General features: G+C 33.7%; 1 long non-coding RNA gene across 10 annotated transcripts in view; it reads left to right on the top strand.

The window, feature by feature from the left end:
* Window positions 1-17,500, top strand: part of LOC106880046 (uncharacterized) — a 116,529-nt gene that overhangs the window by 20,332 nt on the left and 78,697 nt on the right. For 8 of the 10 annotated variants that reach the window (XR_016237975.1, XR_016237979.1, XR_016237978.1 and 5 more), the window contains exon 1: window positions 16,892-17,500. This exon is cut by the window's right edge and continues 89 nt beyond it. The exons of 1 other annotated variant lie outside the window; for it this stretch is intronic. This is a non-coding gene — a long non-coding RNA (uncharacterized LOC106880046). Of the gene's footprint in view, window positions 1-16,891 lie in introns of those variants that run through there. One more of the 10 variants, XR_016237976.1, reaches the window with a different exon arrangement.

The raw sequence follows: 17,500 nt of genomic DNA, 5'->3' as shown, positions 1-17,500 counted from the left end.
CAAAACTTCCGGATTTCCTTAATCGACCGCTTTTTTTTAGCTATCTACTATTTTGTTTAATGGTGAGATGCCATATGAAAGGTAGTAAAAGTAGTTCTTTGAGGATTAATATTGATTTCCAACACAGGCAGAAGATATGATTTTACCAAGCGAAAGTTATGGCCGATTAGAATCGAACTGCAATGCTTGACTGGTACTTATTTTCTCGACCCCAGGGAGATGAAAGATAAAACCGATGGCGGCAGTGTTTGAACTGAGGGCGTCTATAAATGGTTGTATCTTTATGCAACAAGATATTTTAGCTATTGCTCTACTAATTCTGTCACTCCATGGCATTTTATCACCTCGCCATTTTACTTCTGTTGAAAAATGTAAGTGAAGTTCATCGTAAAAACATCTACAATTTAAATACACAGCTCGAATTTACAGTTACATGCATATTCTCGCTTCAGCAGGTTGTTCCTATCAAAAGATATTTTATTAAAATTAGTGTTAAGCATTAAGCGATAGAAAAGTACGATTGGTGATCTGGGTGGTCAAAACATATGTTGCAGAGTTTGTGACACGGGATGAATTCGTATGCATGTCACCAGGAAAAGTTAGATCTAATGTTTCGGAACTGCTGCATCATCTGAGAGAAAAAAATCCTTTTTTCTTCTCAATCAGGCGCACAAGCAACCCGAAACGTCAGATACATATTTTCTTGATGTCATACTTACATATCCAATTCGATTTCTCTCACAATAGTGAATATATATTGAAAGAGATACAAGTAAATCACAAAGGATTTCAATCATCACCCGGTATAAGAACGCTATTTGACATTTGAACACCTTTAGCAGAGTCCATTCTGTAGTAAGCTTATGAGTCGGCCCCATGGTTTGAGGAATTGTTTCCATTCTGTCACCAGTTTTGGAGGCCCTGTAAAGCACCAGAGACACTCAGTGCCAATATTTATTAAGAGAAATTTTAAATCGTAAAATTCTAAAATAACATGTTACGAGGAAATAAGGGTATTTCTCCCTTGTTACTTAACCTTATACAAACAGCATTCAAATCTCCCTCAAATTAAACTTTGTCACCTTGATAAGAAAAAAAAAAGGAAGATGAGGACACATTAGATAATATAGTCTGCAAATATCCACAAAATCCGAGATAGCCACAGCTAGAATACTTTTGATTGATTGTAGATCTCTTCGGCAAGGGTAGCTCAACAAAAACATCAACCAGCGAATGTATTTACGGTGGTTAGCTAAAGCATTTACGGTGGTCAGAAGAACTGAGAGTTTTGGAATAAAATCTGTTTCTCAAAGACACAATGAAGTGCTTGCAGTGAGTTTTAAAATGAAAACTTTTTGGGTTGCTATTAGTGTAATACAAAGTCTCGGTTCAGCATATTGCTTTTATCAAAATATTAAGAGGAGGGGGATCAAAGCTGATGTAATGCATTAAGAGAATTTTTTTAAAAAATAATGTTGGTTTCTAACTGGGGCACAATGCCACACATTTAGAGGAAGGAGGAGGTGTGTGTGTGTGTGTGTGTGTGTGTGTGTGTGTGTGTGTGTGTGTGTGTGTGTGTGTGTGTGTGTGTGTGTGTGTGAAGGCGTGTTTAGTTGCTTTAAATTTCCTACAAATACTTGGCCAATACATGTTTTATCGACTCCGAAATGATAAAAGGTTAAGTGCAATTCGACGGCTGTTAGAATTCAAGACGTAAAGGGAGTTAACTAAGGCCTTTCATCAACCACTTTACAAATTCGGCCAATCCACCGCCATTTTTCTTTGCTTCTATCAAAATATTACGAGGCGCGATAACAAACTCAAGGCAATGCATTAAATGATTAATTTTTTTGTATTTTTGTTTCGTTTTGAAGATTGTCTTCGTTATTGCCACTAGGTGGACAGTTGAGGAGACATTTTAGTAGTATAATTCAAATACACACACACACACACACACACACACACACACACACACAGGTATACACAGCAAACATTGTTACTTTTACCGTTGAATGAAATGAGGAAAACGATAAATGCAAACAAAAAAACAGCAATTGCATAAACAAATAAAAAGATATACCCGCAAGTAGATCAATCATTCTGGATAAAGATGAACTACAGATAGTAATAGAACTAAAATGGACGAACGTATAGCTTTACCTTTTACTTTATTTTGATTTTAATAATAAAAAAAAGATTTTTAACTAAGTTTTTAGTATGTAATTTATTTTTTTTAAAGTTTTCCTAATGATATCGATTTAACAGATAATACGATATCAAAAAAGATTGCAATATGTATTTTGATTTCGCCTCGTTTCGTTTCGTTTCCATTTATATCAGTAGTGATTATCTGCCCTTACATCCGTTTTCCAAGCATTTTTTTTTTATACGCAGAAAAAGTTACCAAGTTAAAATATGTATATGCATATGTATGTATGTATTTATGTGTGTATGTGCCCTCGCGCATGTCTGTCTATCTGTCTGTATTTATGTATGCGTGCATGCATGTTTGTATGTATGCATGCATATATATATATATATATATATATATATATATATATATATATATATATATATATATATTTACATATATACGTATGTATATATATATACATATATACATACATACAGATACACACATACATATATATATATATAAATTTTACAGGAATATAATAATAATAATAATAATAATAATAATAATAATAATAATAATAATAATAATATCCTAACAGAACTTGTTTTAAATATTTGATGTTAGAAAAGACAAATTGATCAAGTTTTTTGAAGAAAGATGATTAGGAAGATAGTGAGATCACTAAAGAGAAGAAGAATAATCATTGGAAAAAGTTTTGTTTGCTGTTTGTTATTTGCTAAAAGTTTTTCTTTTATTGATTTAATTTTGTTATTAATCCCAGAATTTAATGAGAGATCGTCGAGGTTTTAAAACCTACTTTAGTTGTCAACGGTGGAATTTATGAAGATTTCTTTTTAAACTTTGTAAAATGATTTTCTCGGTATTTACGCAAATAACCAAAAACAAAAGTAAGTTTTGTTGTAATTGAATAAAGTAATTCCTGTACGGAATTTTCCACGAGCATACACACGCATACAGATACACATATATACACATATACACACAGCATACATACATATATGCATACACAAGCATACACACATGGACTTAAATAGACAGAGTGGTAAATATATATAGACACGCTGACGCATATACACACGTATATAAACACATAAATGAAGATATAGTGAAGCCGACATCTACATACACACACATCTGCACAGAAACATTAGCGAAGACACGGGCGCACATGGGAGACCATACTCACAAACATAGCATTAAATCCACAGACATATGAGACACAGGCTCTGAGGCACACAGACAGATTAAATGCTCGCATAGAGAAATGCTTACGTATACACACACACAATTATATACAGATATATATGTATACAGATCCATATATACATACATATATATATATATATATATATATATATATATATATATATATATATATATATATAAATGTATGTATATGCCATATACTTCGCTAAACATAAGTTACAAAGAACACGCTTGACTACACTAATATGCAATGACGGTCATTAGATAAAATCGTAGCACGAATGCCTGAAAGATAACATAGCACCGAACATTTGTTTGGTCATTGTGGATTCTGTGTGATTAACCCTTTGCCTCTCCGAAGCGTTTTCATAAGCTTTCCCTAAGCGTCCATGCTTGTTCTCAGACTTTTAGTTAATCCTTGTTTCACACGTTCCAAATAATATAAAGTTTTTCTTTCACAAGTCCCAAGTTACGCTGGTGGTTTAAAACAATTGGAAATGTGTATCATATACGATGTATGGACGCCATAGAAATATGTCTTTTGTACCACATGTGATACACAAGTGTGAAAGCATCTCGCTCAAATTATTTAAATTGCATTGCCTACGTTTATATTTATCAATTACATAACTTCTGGGATATATTATATAGCTTAGGTAATGGGTAGCGATTTTCTTCACTACTTCAGGGAGTGACGACCCTGCTTGACACGAGTCCCGGGCTCAGCTGGCTCCGGCTGACAGTACCCGGTATGGGCCCCTATCTAGGGTTACGGAAAGGAGACAACATTCAAAGAAATCCTGAGTGGAGACCCGTAGGCGGTTTAGTGTTTGACTCGATACTCTTCCGGCAGCTCCTGCAACCAAACTGGTGCCAAACGTAATGCTCTGCACTCCTTTGGACTACGTCAGCAAGGTCGAGAGAGGAATCCTGACGATTGGGCTACCCAGGATTTTCTTACATCTAGCCCAGGCCTGCGCAAAACTGGAGAGGAAACTGGAGAGGACAGGAAATGTAAAAACCAGACTGGATTAGTTTATGCGCAACTCCATTGTCTCCCGAGACAAGAAGGACGCCAACAATATAGCTTCTGGGATATATTAAAACTTGCCAACTCATATACCCACTTGTTCAATTGCACTGTGTGTCACCTTGCGCAGATGTCTTCTGCTGGAGCTTCTAGTCGATCAAACCCGAGAGGAAGGATTTGATACACGGAAAGTGAAGGAAACTGCCTTTGCCTATTTATTCGTTTATATATAAAGGAAAATACTGAATATTAACTTACTAGAATGTACGTATGCTGAACCTACAATTCTTCAATGTAATGTTGCAGATCTCTCAATCGGCTCTTCCTACTGGAAGTAGTTTCCCAAGTGAAAATAAACAAGACAATCTATATATCTTACTTCTCAACCCACGCTGTTCCACTTCTGTATTTGTATATTATTTATTATGTATATTCATACGGTATCACACACAGAGGAATCCTCACACAGTGATACATGCAAACGCGTGTGTATATATATATATATATATATATATATATATATATATATATACACACGGAAGCACACAAACGAACGCACTCGAATATAGATGTATATGTGCAGAAATAATTGCACGCGTATTTGTGCGTGTAGGCATATGCATATATGCCAGCCACAGCGGGACACACGTATATATATCTGTGTGTATATATATATATATATATGAATTTATATATGAAAAGATACGTATATCCCCATGCACATTCTTGGATGACGGCGTATATATATATATATATATATATATATATATCTGTATATATATATATATATATATATATATATATATATATATATATATATATATATATATATATAGATAGATAGATAGATAGATATATTCATACATATATATATATGTGTGAACACACACATATGCGTGCGCGCACGCACACGCACACGCACACACACATATACATATATGCATATAAGTGGACATATGATAAGTGTGTGTGTGTGTGTATACCTAAGTGCATATGATACTCGTACTTGTACATACGCAAGTATACAGACGATTAAATATAATGAATGCCGGCATATTCAAAAACATAGATCGTGAGGTACTTCTTCTTTTGATAGACAATTATTTTAAAATTGCATATTGAAAGTTTATTTCACAAACAGAATATATTTTTTCTTTTTGTCGAAAATAATTAACAAATTTGACAAGATATAAATTTAGTGATAAATATATCTTTTCTCAAATTTTCTTTGAAGGCATTTTGTAAACATCTTTCTCTTTAATAAGCGCGTGAAGATATCTCTAAAATTTCTTAATAACATCGCAAAACCTCCGCAGACGAACTAACGAAGAGCCCAGCTTCTACGTAGCCTCTTCCAATGCTAGAAATAATAGCAAGAACTCTCTGAAGCCATGCTCTATTACAGGGTTGTGTTAAAATTGTTTTTGTGTAAGATGGTGGGCTGGTAGACTCTAGCACTCCGGAAAAAATGCTTAGCGGCATTTCGTCCGTATTTACATTTTGAGTTCAAATTCCTCCGAGGTCGACTTCGCCTAAGTACCAGGAATGACGCACAAAGAGCGAAATCAAGCAGAATCTCTTCTTTATTCATGGAGCAGATCACACTCTCTCCAACCAGGCACAAAAATATTCTGGACCTCTGTTTTACAAACAATGTGGAAATTATCCACAACGTAAATATATCACCGACAATATTCTCAGACCGCAACATGATAGAATTGACAATGTATGGCCCGGAACTAACTAAAGATAAACTCCGAACAGATGGCGCTGAAACCCTATCCAACTTAAATTTCTATAAGGCTGATTGGAAGTCACTTGATAAACAAATATTCCAGCAAGACTGACCTAAAAACCTCTCTAGCAAGACATAAATATGAAACTCGATAAATGAAACAATGGTAGTAGTAGTAGTAGTAGTAGTAGTAGTAGTAGTAGTAGTAGTAGTAGTAGTAGTAGTAGTAGCTGCAGTAGAAGCAGCAGCAGCAGTATTATTATAAGTAGTAGTAATAGTAGTGGCAGCAGCAGCATTAATACTACAATTTATATCAGCCATATTTTTAAAAAAAGCGTAATCTCTACCGACTCCCCACAACACCATAGTTCAACTCTAAATGTCACTAATAATAGCAGTAACAACAACAGCAACTACAGCAACATATTTCTATAATCACCTGCAGTAGCAGCACCAACAACAACAACAGCAGCACCAGCAACAGTAAGCAGATTTTTCCGGATATACAGCATTTCCATTGTGTATAATAATGGAGGTAGTAAGAGCAGCAGGTTTTGCTTGATTGCAACTCAATGGTATAGTCTAATATATGTTATTGTCGGTCCATACAATGTAATATTATTTTCTGGTTCTCTCCTATCTTAGTTCACGTTTATAGTGAAACCGTTTTTAGAAAATAGACAGCGATTTATTTTGGGGAAATCATATATACACACATACACCTATATATATCTTATATAATAAAACAGAGCTTGTGTGTGTGCGTGAGTGTGTGTTTTGTTGTGGTGAAAAAGATACTTTTTCTCGGAATATTTTGCACAATGAATTTTTAAGACATCTGGACATCTTTCGTACTGCTAACCATTCAACTTCAAATTACAGTTAGTTGTTGGAAGTCAAATAGTCTGACAAGTAAATACAGTGTTATCCTATAGTGTGAAAGTTCAATACGAAGTTTTGAACTCATTTTGAACTAGCGTGAATACCCAAGGTTAGCTCGTTCAGTCGATCCTTATTGTGCTAAACAGGTCAAACCAGAATGTTGAAGGTCTGTTTAATTTCCCCTTCTTGAATCGTGAAAACTATTTCTGTCTAGTTCTTTCAGTGATTGAGCCTTCTCCATACGCAACATAAACATTTCCTACGGCTTTAGCGGTTTCGAGCCTTGACTGAGAGCAAAACGCTGTAGGTATCTAAAATCGTCATGTTTTTTCGACTTCACAATTCATCGTCATATTTTTGAAAAGAGGTAAAATTTATTCAGATTTCAAAAACGATAAACAAAAGTTGTAGAGGAACAATAGAACTACAAAAGTACCATAAAAACACTACGATAAAAATAGTTTACGTGTTAGATCAAATAACATTGGAATGAAGCGAATGAATTTTTCTGCCAAGCCAATATATTCGAGATTCTTCAACATCCATTTTGCTTTCTCAGAGGCGCTGTCATTGCTCTAATTTAATTTATTGATTTTATTATTGAATTCTTGTTTTCTGAGCAACGCCTTGGCTTTTTTTATTGAATGCATTAAATTGTGCCAAGAGTATCTCTCTTTCTGCCCCACCCCCACACGTACACACTCTCAAACACACACACACACACACGCACAATCACAACACATATCGGAATGCGTGTTTGAGTGTGTACATATGCATATGTGTATGCATGTATGCATATATATATATATATATATATATATATATATATATATAAATATATATATATATATATATACATACATATATATATATATATATATATATATATATATATATATATATATATATATATATATATATATATATATATATATATATATATATATATACATACATACATATATAGCTACCAGAGTAAGCATATAAATGTGAAACAAGGTAGAAAAAAATAGTACTCGAAAACCGGGGGTAGAGTAAAATACTTTATTACTAAAGCTGTAAATACATCACAGAAACTGTTACTCAGAGTTTCACGTTCCCGTTCGTCGGACAGTTTGGTTTGAGAATGGAACAAAAATAAGGTTATATGCATAAATAACCCTTATTAATGCATATAACCTTATTTTCGCTCCATTCTCAACCAAAACTGCCCGACGAACGGCTACGTGAAACTCTGAGTAATAGTTTCTGTGATGCTTTTGCAACTTTATCAATAAAGTGTATATATATATATATATATATATATATATATATATATATATATATATATATATATATATATATATATATATATATATGCATGTGTGTATGTATATATATATAATATAGGTGTATATGTTTGTATGCATGTTTGTATGTGTGTATATATGTAGGTAGTTATACGTGTTTTTATTTCGTAGATTGACCTCCATAATTTAGTACTACTCTCGTCACGTTCCCGAACCAGATGTAAGTGTGAGAATTTCACTGTCTATAACCGATTGATTGAAAGAATTTGCAAAAGAATTTAAAAAAGAAACGTTGACATTCCTAATGGATATACCAAAAGAGAAAAACAAACAAACAAACAAACAAAAACCTTATGAAGAAGTAAATTAGAATGAGTGAATGACAGGAATAGGTGGTGAGCGAAATAAATGGTAGAAGAAATCAAGGTACAGAATTCATCAAAGTAATACAACATAAAAAAGAATTAAGTGAAAAAACATGTAAAAACTAGAAATGAAAAAATAAGAAAATTAGAAATACAAACGCCGCTTAAGAAAGTCGAATGATGCAACAGAAAATGGACAGATTTGTTTAGACCATAAAATATTAGTTATACATACATGTGTGCGTAAAGGCATGTGTTTGTATGTATATATATATATGTGTGTGTGTGTGCATGTGTATACGTATATATATATATATTTATATATATAATTGTTTTGCCAACCAAAACTTATTGATGACCTAGAATACACGCTCACTCCAGATACGTAAATTGACGAAAAATTCTTTAACGACGGAATTAGCTGTATGTGTAACAAGAATTTTTCTGCTACGAATGTCTTAATCATTTATCACTGAAGACTTAAAGACTTCTTTCGATTCGTTAAGTTTATGAGCCGAATTTATTCTCTTCTAGCAGACACCCTGACTGCACTCTTAACCAATCTCTCTCTTCCTCTTTCTTTCTTTTTTTTTTTTTTTTTTTTCATTTCAGCGGAAAAAGTAGTAAAAGTGTCTTCTTTTGCGGCTATACATAAAGTATTCTAATTACTGTACTTGCAGTTCTGAGTCTGTATCTACCGAACAACTGAGGTCGGTAACCAACGACGGAATAAATTATCATTTTCTTCTGATGATCTAGGGTAATAGGGTAATTATGCAACATCCTTTGTAATAATTACCTTGTAAGTATACTGGTATACTTTAGTGAAATACGTGCAAATATTATGTAATTTATGATGTAATAATAAAAGTATTTTGAAACCGAATAAACGAATCTCCAACTTATTCTGGTTTTCAGAGAGAGAGAGAGAGAGAGAGAGCGGGGTGAGGGAAAGAGAGTATATAATGTTGGTACACATCGCTGGTCACAATGCGTTTTGTATTATTTTAGTTTTCAAATGACCCCACCCCGGTCGTTAGGCTAGCAGGCCACTATTCCCCACTGGTCGAAAAGGGAACTGGAGCAACGTGAGATGATTTGTTTTGCTCAAGAACCCACGATCTAGCGATCGTTAGTGCAACAGACTTACCACTAGGCCATGTGCCTTTACACACACACACACGCATATAAAATATACAGGGTGCGTAAGATATTTGAGGACAGATTTATGTTTATAAAAAAAACAGATCTATAATAACAGATAACTTTATTGATAAAAAAAATGCTATGAGGGGAAAAAAATAAACCTTCTTTTGTATAATGTTATTCAATAAAGCCACCTTCAGCTTCAACAACTGCTTCTATATGAGATCTAAATCATCTACATGCTCAAATCAAGTGGTCCTGGTTCATTTGGGACATTATTCTGACTATGGCAGCTTTCAAAGAATCTTTGGTGTTATAGGCATGTTCATTGACTTCTCTCTCAACAACGCTCCACATGTAATAGTCCGCTGGATTGAGATCTGGAGAATTAGGAGGCCAAATATTAGGGGTTATGTGATCCTGAAAATTTTCAGCCACCCATTCCTGTGTTACCAGAGCCATGTGTGATAGTGCAGAGTCTTACTGAAACACATATGGTCTTCCATTGCATATATTGTATATCCAGGGCTTAACAATTATTTCCAGGACCTCAATGTAGGCGGCAGAGTTAACTCTGAGGACCTTGTGGAAAGAAGTAAGAAGACTTCACACGTCCTACATTGCTGACAACCCCTAAAACCATGACAGTTGCAGGAAATTTTGTATGCATAACACTTGGAACTTCAGAAGGGTCTGCACATAACCATCTCTCATTTCTTCCTTTAACTTTTAATCTTGGTCGAAGTTTTTCTCGTTTGAGAAAAACCAAATCAAATCTTCTTCTGTTGGGTTTTTCAGTATGTTTAAGACCCTTTTAGATCTGTAGTGATTTTGTTTTGCCTTTTCTAACATAAAATTACCTTTCCTCAACATATAAGACTTGTATCTGATATCTTCGTAGACAACATTTCTGACTGTTCCTTCTGACACATGGAAATCTTTTGCAATTGACCTCATGGACTTCCCGGGATTATAATCAATGGTCTGTTGAATTTGTTGGGATAAATTCAGGTGTTCTGATTATTTCAGGGCGTTTAGAATGCTTTTTATGCTTTGATACTGGTGATACATTTCTATCTTCAGTCTTCGTAGACGAAAGATCTGGCAACTTAAAAAAATCGAGATATTTATAAATCGCTATGCTCAACTTTTATAACCACGGTAACAGCATGCCTCTTCATTTCTTGAGTAAGCTGAGGGTCTGCCATTATTATCTTTCTCCAACAAAGATTAAAGAGTTAGCAAAAAAGCAGCAATGACCCACAAAGGTATGTCTTCAAATACCTTATGCAACCTGTATATATTTATTTATTTGTTAAAGCAGTTATCTGTGAGGGATTATCAATCCAAGCAAAATACCTGATAAGCTCTCTTTTATAAGTACTCAGGCTAACAATATTGCTAAGATTTGTAAAGAACTCCGTGTATACATACATACATACATACATATATCTATCTCTCTATCTCTCTCTCTCTCTCTCTCTCTCTCTCTATATATATATATATATATATATATATATATATATATATATATATACACACACACACGACGTGCTTCTATCAGTTTCCGTCGACCAAATCCACTCACAAGGCATTGGTCGGCCCGAAGCTATTGTAGAAGACACTTGGCCCAGATGTCACACAGTGGGACCGAACCCGGAACCATACAGCTACTGCTGCGCCTATAGTCATGAAATGTTTGTGTTGTATATTAGTTCTCTACAGCTGTATATCATGTGTATTGATGTACGTCGTGTCACATCTCAGATGTCGAAGTGATCGCACGACAATGTAAAATAAAGCGATTTTCTTAAGAATACAATGTATTGGGCGCTCCGAGAATGGAAATTACGCTCTGCCGATCGAGAGTGCAACCACTCTAACCACTGAGGTATGCGCCCTCACGGACGCAGGTATGCACGTATGCATGTACACACGTACATAAAACAAATATCCACATAGAGTTAGACCTATATATAAATACACATAAATAAGCACATATATATACTTACCTACCTACCTACTTATGTACATACATATGTGCGTATATGTGCGGGTGTGTACGTGTGTGTACGTGTAGGTACGTGTGTGTGTGTGTGTGTGTGTGTGTATCATTTTGTGTTATGGTTACTTTTCACTGTACTTTCCATAGTCTTTCACCTACAGACACACACATATGCACATTCTACAAGACATCTATCTAAGCACCAAAGTAGGTAATACGTCACACTACCACGAACTACCATATATAGATATTAATAATATTCCAGTTGTGTGTGCTCCACCCCGACTGGTATCTCATACATTAATATATTCTCAACACTTTATATCATTCACGTTTACACTGTCACAATGACATCACTTTCCACCTCATTTACATATGCCACACCTTTTTCTCTTCTGTCTTTCCACAAGCATAACAATTGTGTCATTCTACTGGCACCGCCTACTTTGCATACACTGTTCAAAATGCTACACATATATTATATTGGCAGCTCTCTCTCTCTCTCTCTCTCTCTCTCTCTCTCTCTCTCTCTCTCTCCCTCTCTATCTATCTTATTTAAATATATTTCTGCGATGTAGATGTTCTCTCCTCCCACGCATATCATATGCAAATATGTTTGCATTCTATCGAGGTTTTCCCTGATATATATATTGCGCTAATACACTGACGTCATATTCAACTTGGAATATTTCTCAGCGTGATTATGACATAACACAATTTCCACATCCATATTACGTCACAACAAACCGACGAGAGGCTTAGTGAGGTCGATGTACCAACCGGAAGATTGCAACCCCCGATATCTTGCAGACTCTCACCACCGTCTCAGCTAAAGAACGAATTGGATAATGTAGTCATCAATACACAATGTCTGATTAATAAAAGGGATGGTCATGCAAGGAATGCTATTGGTCATAAAATCTTCGCAGCCAGAGCTAACCTAGATCTCAACATCAACAAAAGCGAACACTGGCTGTCTACCCTACCCTAGCCATTACGGGAGATATTGCATACAAAATATATATGTACAGAAGCCACACTCTACGCATGCATATGTTTGCATGCATGTATGTATGCATGTATGTATGCATGTATGTATGCATGTATGTATATGCATATGTATATGTATATATATACACACACACACACACATATATATGTATATGTATGTATGTATATATATATGTGTGTGTGTGTGTGTGTGTGTGTGTGTGTGTGTGTGTGTGTGTGTGTGTGTGTGTGTGTGTGCAGATCGCTGACCACTACAGTCATATTTTTTTCTCCTTGTTTATTTCTGTGTTCCTTTCAGTTGAAGAGCCTAGGCTCGAAACGTCAAAGACTTTCTCTATTCCCGAGCGTTAAACTAATACATCTGTTTGTTGTTTACACCACCTGTCTTCGTCTGTTGTTTTTTTCGTAAATACTCCCATGAGCGCAGACACACACACACACACACACACACATAAAAGATAATGGTCGATAGGCGGTGAATTAAAACGTCGAATAAATAATTAGTCATAGGTTTTTTTTTAATGATCTGAGTTCAAAATCTGTAGAGCTCAACTTTGCTTTTCATCATTCTGGGAGTGTGATCGATAAAATAAAATATCAGCCTTTTATTGGCCGTGAGAGCTGATCTTCCCATTGAACTAAGGAAACTATGTTGCCATTGGTTTTTCAAATTTCTGATACTATCTGATAGTGGCAACTCCTGCGAGAAAGGACGAGATTTGGAGTGAGGGTGTACAGAGCCGAAATAGATACCCAAAGACACCCGGTTCCCTGCTCTAAGAGCTTCGCCCATCCACTACCACGAACAGGTAAATTTTATATCGAGCCCACGGGATGGGAGGTAACGTTGACCAGTCAAGAACCGAAGCCTATTTAATCGAAATTGTTTCTAAGAAATATGGTATTTTGTCAGTGGAAGAAATGATTTAAAAGACACGAAACTGAATGTATGGTATATAATTTTAATTAAAAGATAAAATAAAATATCAAGAATATAAGCAGAATTTAAACAAATGCGTTGGAAGTGACACATATTTCTTCACTTTTGTAGACAGCTGAAGAATGTGTCTTCGTCATACTGTATTTTGCTATTTGTTAAGTGAATTTTCTGTTCAAATTTTCGAATTTAATGGTAGTTGAAAAAATATACATTCAAATCTCCACGTTTTCTTTTCTGTCCTTTAATTCATTGTTGTTTGTAAATTTTCTGCCTTCTTTGTTTGATATAACAACGGGTGAAAATAAAATAAACAACTATATTTTAAAATGAATCTGATATTTTAGACAATGATAGAAAAATGGAATAAAAACATAGTTGAACCGTATAATATATGGATTATTTTCTTTTCTCTGATGCATTGTTCATATTTTGTGCAATTGTTAATATCGCCTTTTCTGTTTAAAAGTTGTTAAAGTTGATTTAGAAAACGTGGGATTAACATGACGGTTAAGTTTACACTACCTTTAAGTAAGTACAGTATATAACATAATCTGTTATGTGAAAGTAAACACACTACACAATACGAACTGATATATGTATACAAGCATATTTAATTAGATTCGTTTATTAAGATACGGTCATGTAAAGAAATATATGGGCGCAATATAATCCGTAAAACCAAACTTAGGTGTCACTAATTGTGACTATATATATATATATATATATATATATATATATATATATATATATATATATATATATATATATATATATATATATATATATATATATATATATACATATATATATATATATATATATATATATATACATATATATATATATATATATATATATATATATATATATATATATATATATATATATATATATATATATATATATATATATATATATATATATATATATATATATATACATATATATATATATATATATATATATATATATATATATATATATATATATATGTGTGTATACACGTGATCATGTTTACGCGTAATCATATATACATGAAATTACGTTAGTGATTATATATACCCGGAAGTGATTGATAAAACTACTTCTTATTTCTCATTATTAATATTGCTGAAGCAAGCTATACAACGTGTTTGACAAATGAATGGTGTTACCACAAGTAGGTAAAAGACGACATGTCCTGAACATAGGGAGAATAACAAAAGTTCATCAATTATTGCCATATTCAAAGATCAGCTATGAAATGTTGGCCTTGACAGACTTCAGCCAAGTCTCTACTGTATTCTTGGGATATTCGTTTGTTTGTAAAATTACGTCCCATCTAATGATACGGTTTTTTTATAATGCGTAAGAAGCATCTGTAATGAGCTGACAGTTATGTGTGTTATTATTCATTTGATTATAATACACCAAGGGAGTTGACGACTTTTCAGACACCCTAGAGTATACCAACAATGTACAATTCAATGTAATCGGTGCTTTGGATCAGCCCCTAGAAGCTAAACACTCATAGGGTTGGTTTTCTCTGAGTACACAACCGGAATATTCTATTTGATACTTACCAACCATAGGCCGGAATAACAGGTTTATCCAGCCCTACCTGGGGCATATCTTTTCAAGTACCTGATTCTGTCTGAATCATTATTTTACTATATTATTTTCACTATTTTGTTTTTATCTGATTCATATAAATTAAAGCATAGGCAAATACATAAGTATATATATATATATATATATATATATATATATATATATATATATATATATATATATATATATATATATATATATATATATACAAGGTTGACCAAAAGTCACCTGATATTAAATCAAAACCATTTATTTACAAGATTTATGTTTAACAACTGAACGAATTTAATAAAAGCATCTAAATGTGAAATATCACGAAAATAGTTCAAACTGATGTCCTTCCTGAGCGACACATTTTTTCATTCGAGTCAATACAGAATTACAGATAGTATTTAAGGAATTTTGATTTACTGTTGGGTGACTTTTGGCCAACCCTGTGTGTGTGTGTATATATATATATATATATATATATATATATATATATATATATATATACACACACATATGAATAAAAGTAAGTAGGTACTACATAGGTATGCAAATATATACACATGGATAGATAGATATGTCATACATTACACACACAGACACACATGCACATATATATGTACACATCACATAATTGTAGATGTGTGGATGGCGAAGATTCTGTCTGTATGTCTGAGTACCTGCATATTGTAAGAGGGGTGAGAGAGGGAGACAGAGAGAGAGAAAAAGAGAGAAGTACTAATATTCTTAGCTAGTACAAATGTGCTGTTATTTTAATCCTTTTTGGTTTATTATTTTTATTTTTTATTTGTTGGTTTTCTTTTTATTTCTCTTTATATGTTCGAATGTCGTTTTTCCTTAGATATTAGTATTCCAAACTGATTTATTTTGTTCAGATGTTCAGCTGATGCTTAATGTAGACCAATAGTGAGAATGTTTATTTAGGATTGCCGTTTTTCACTTGTCATTTGCAAATAGTGACGTTCAACACGCCACAAAAGTTCGACGTTTGTCTGCGTTGAATAGTTTGCAGTTTTGGTTTCCTTTTTGCCTGAAGGTTTCGAGTTGAACAATAAGGCAGTCGTGGGTGAAAAATTAAGTGTTTTGAATATCTTTCAGTAAAGAAATTATCTGAAGAAAATTGAATATTATCATTGAGAAAAAAGAGCAACGAAGTTAGTGAGATACAAACCGATAGAGAGGAGAAAAATACTGTAACAGATTTAATTATTATTTTGTTCTTGTTATAACCTATTTGACCAAATTTCTACTCTAATTTCTATATTCAGGAAAAGTTTACCAAGATTTAAACTGTTGCTCATAGTCATCCCAACACGCGCAAAAGAAAAATCTCTGGTACACATATAAGTATATACGTATAAACACGTATATTTACGCTCGTTTATATATGTACGTATGCATGCGTGTGTGTATCTCTCTCTCTATTTCTCTCTCTCTCTATTTCTCTCTCTCTCTCTCTCTCTATATATATATATATATATATATATATATATATACACACACACAAATACACATATTGTTGACGTCATAAGAACCTTTTATAAACTTTCGATAGAGAACGTGAAATGATTCTTTGTTGGAACATTGGTCTTGGAGCGAACAAAGCTGTATATATTCGGTCAAAAAACACTTTGGGTAGTAGAAAATGACGAAAGCTTCCCGTGGGATTCAAACTCACGTCTCCTGGAAACATGACCCAATATTTACACGCTAATACTTCATTTGCTTCGCGATACACCGTTCCTAAGATGAATTACTTCACAGTTTCTCAAAGTTTATAAATTCTTATGATGTCAAAAACATGCAATCTCGTTACTAAGAGTAAAGCTTCGAAAGTGGTTAGACAAATTTGAAGGATTACTTTGATCCACGCTTATCAAATGAAGCAATACATAACCCAATTATTCATATGCTATGCAACTATACGACGAGTTATTTCAGTTTCCATTTACCAAATCCACTCACAAGACTTAAGTCGGCCTGGACGACACTAGACCAAGGTGCAACGCAGGGGAACTGAACTCAGAACCATGTTGTTGGGAAGCAAACATATTATTAAAAAGCCACGCTAATGTACAAAAGCATTATGATTTACTTGTAAGACTGAAATGAAAAATGTTTACGTTTTTTTGTT

The sequence above is a fragment of the Octopus bimaculoides genome, chromosome 22, assembly GCF_046866305.1.
Source record: "Octopus bimaculoides isolate indiv1 chromosome 22, ASM4686630v1, whole genome shotgun sequence".
Lineage (NCBI taxonomy): Eukaryota > Metazoa > Mollusca > Cephalopoda > Octopoda > Octopodidae > Octopus > Octopus bimaculoides.
This window is presented reverse-complemented; position numbering and strand designations above follow the sequence as displayed.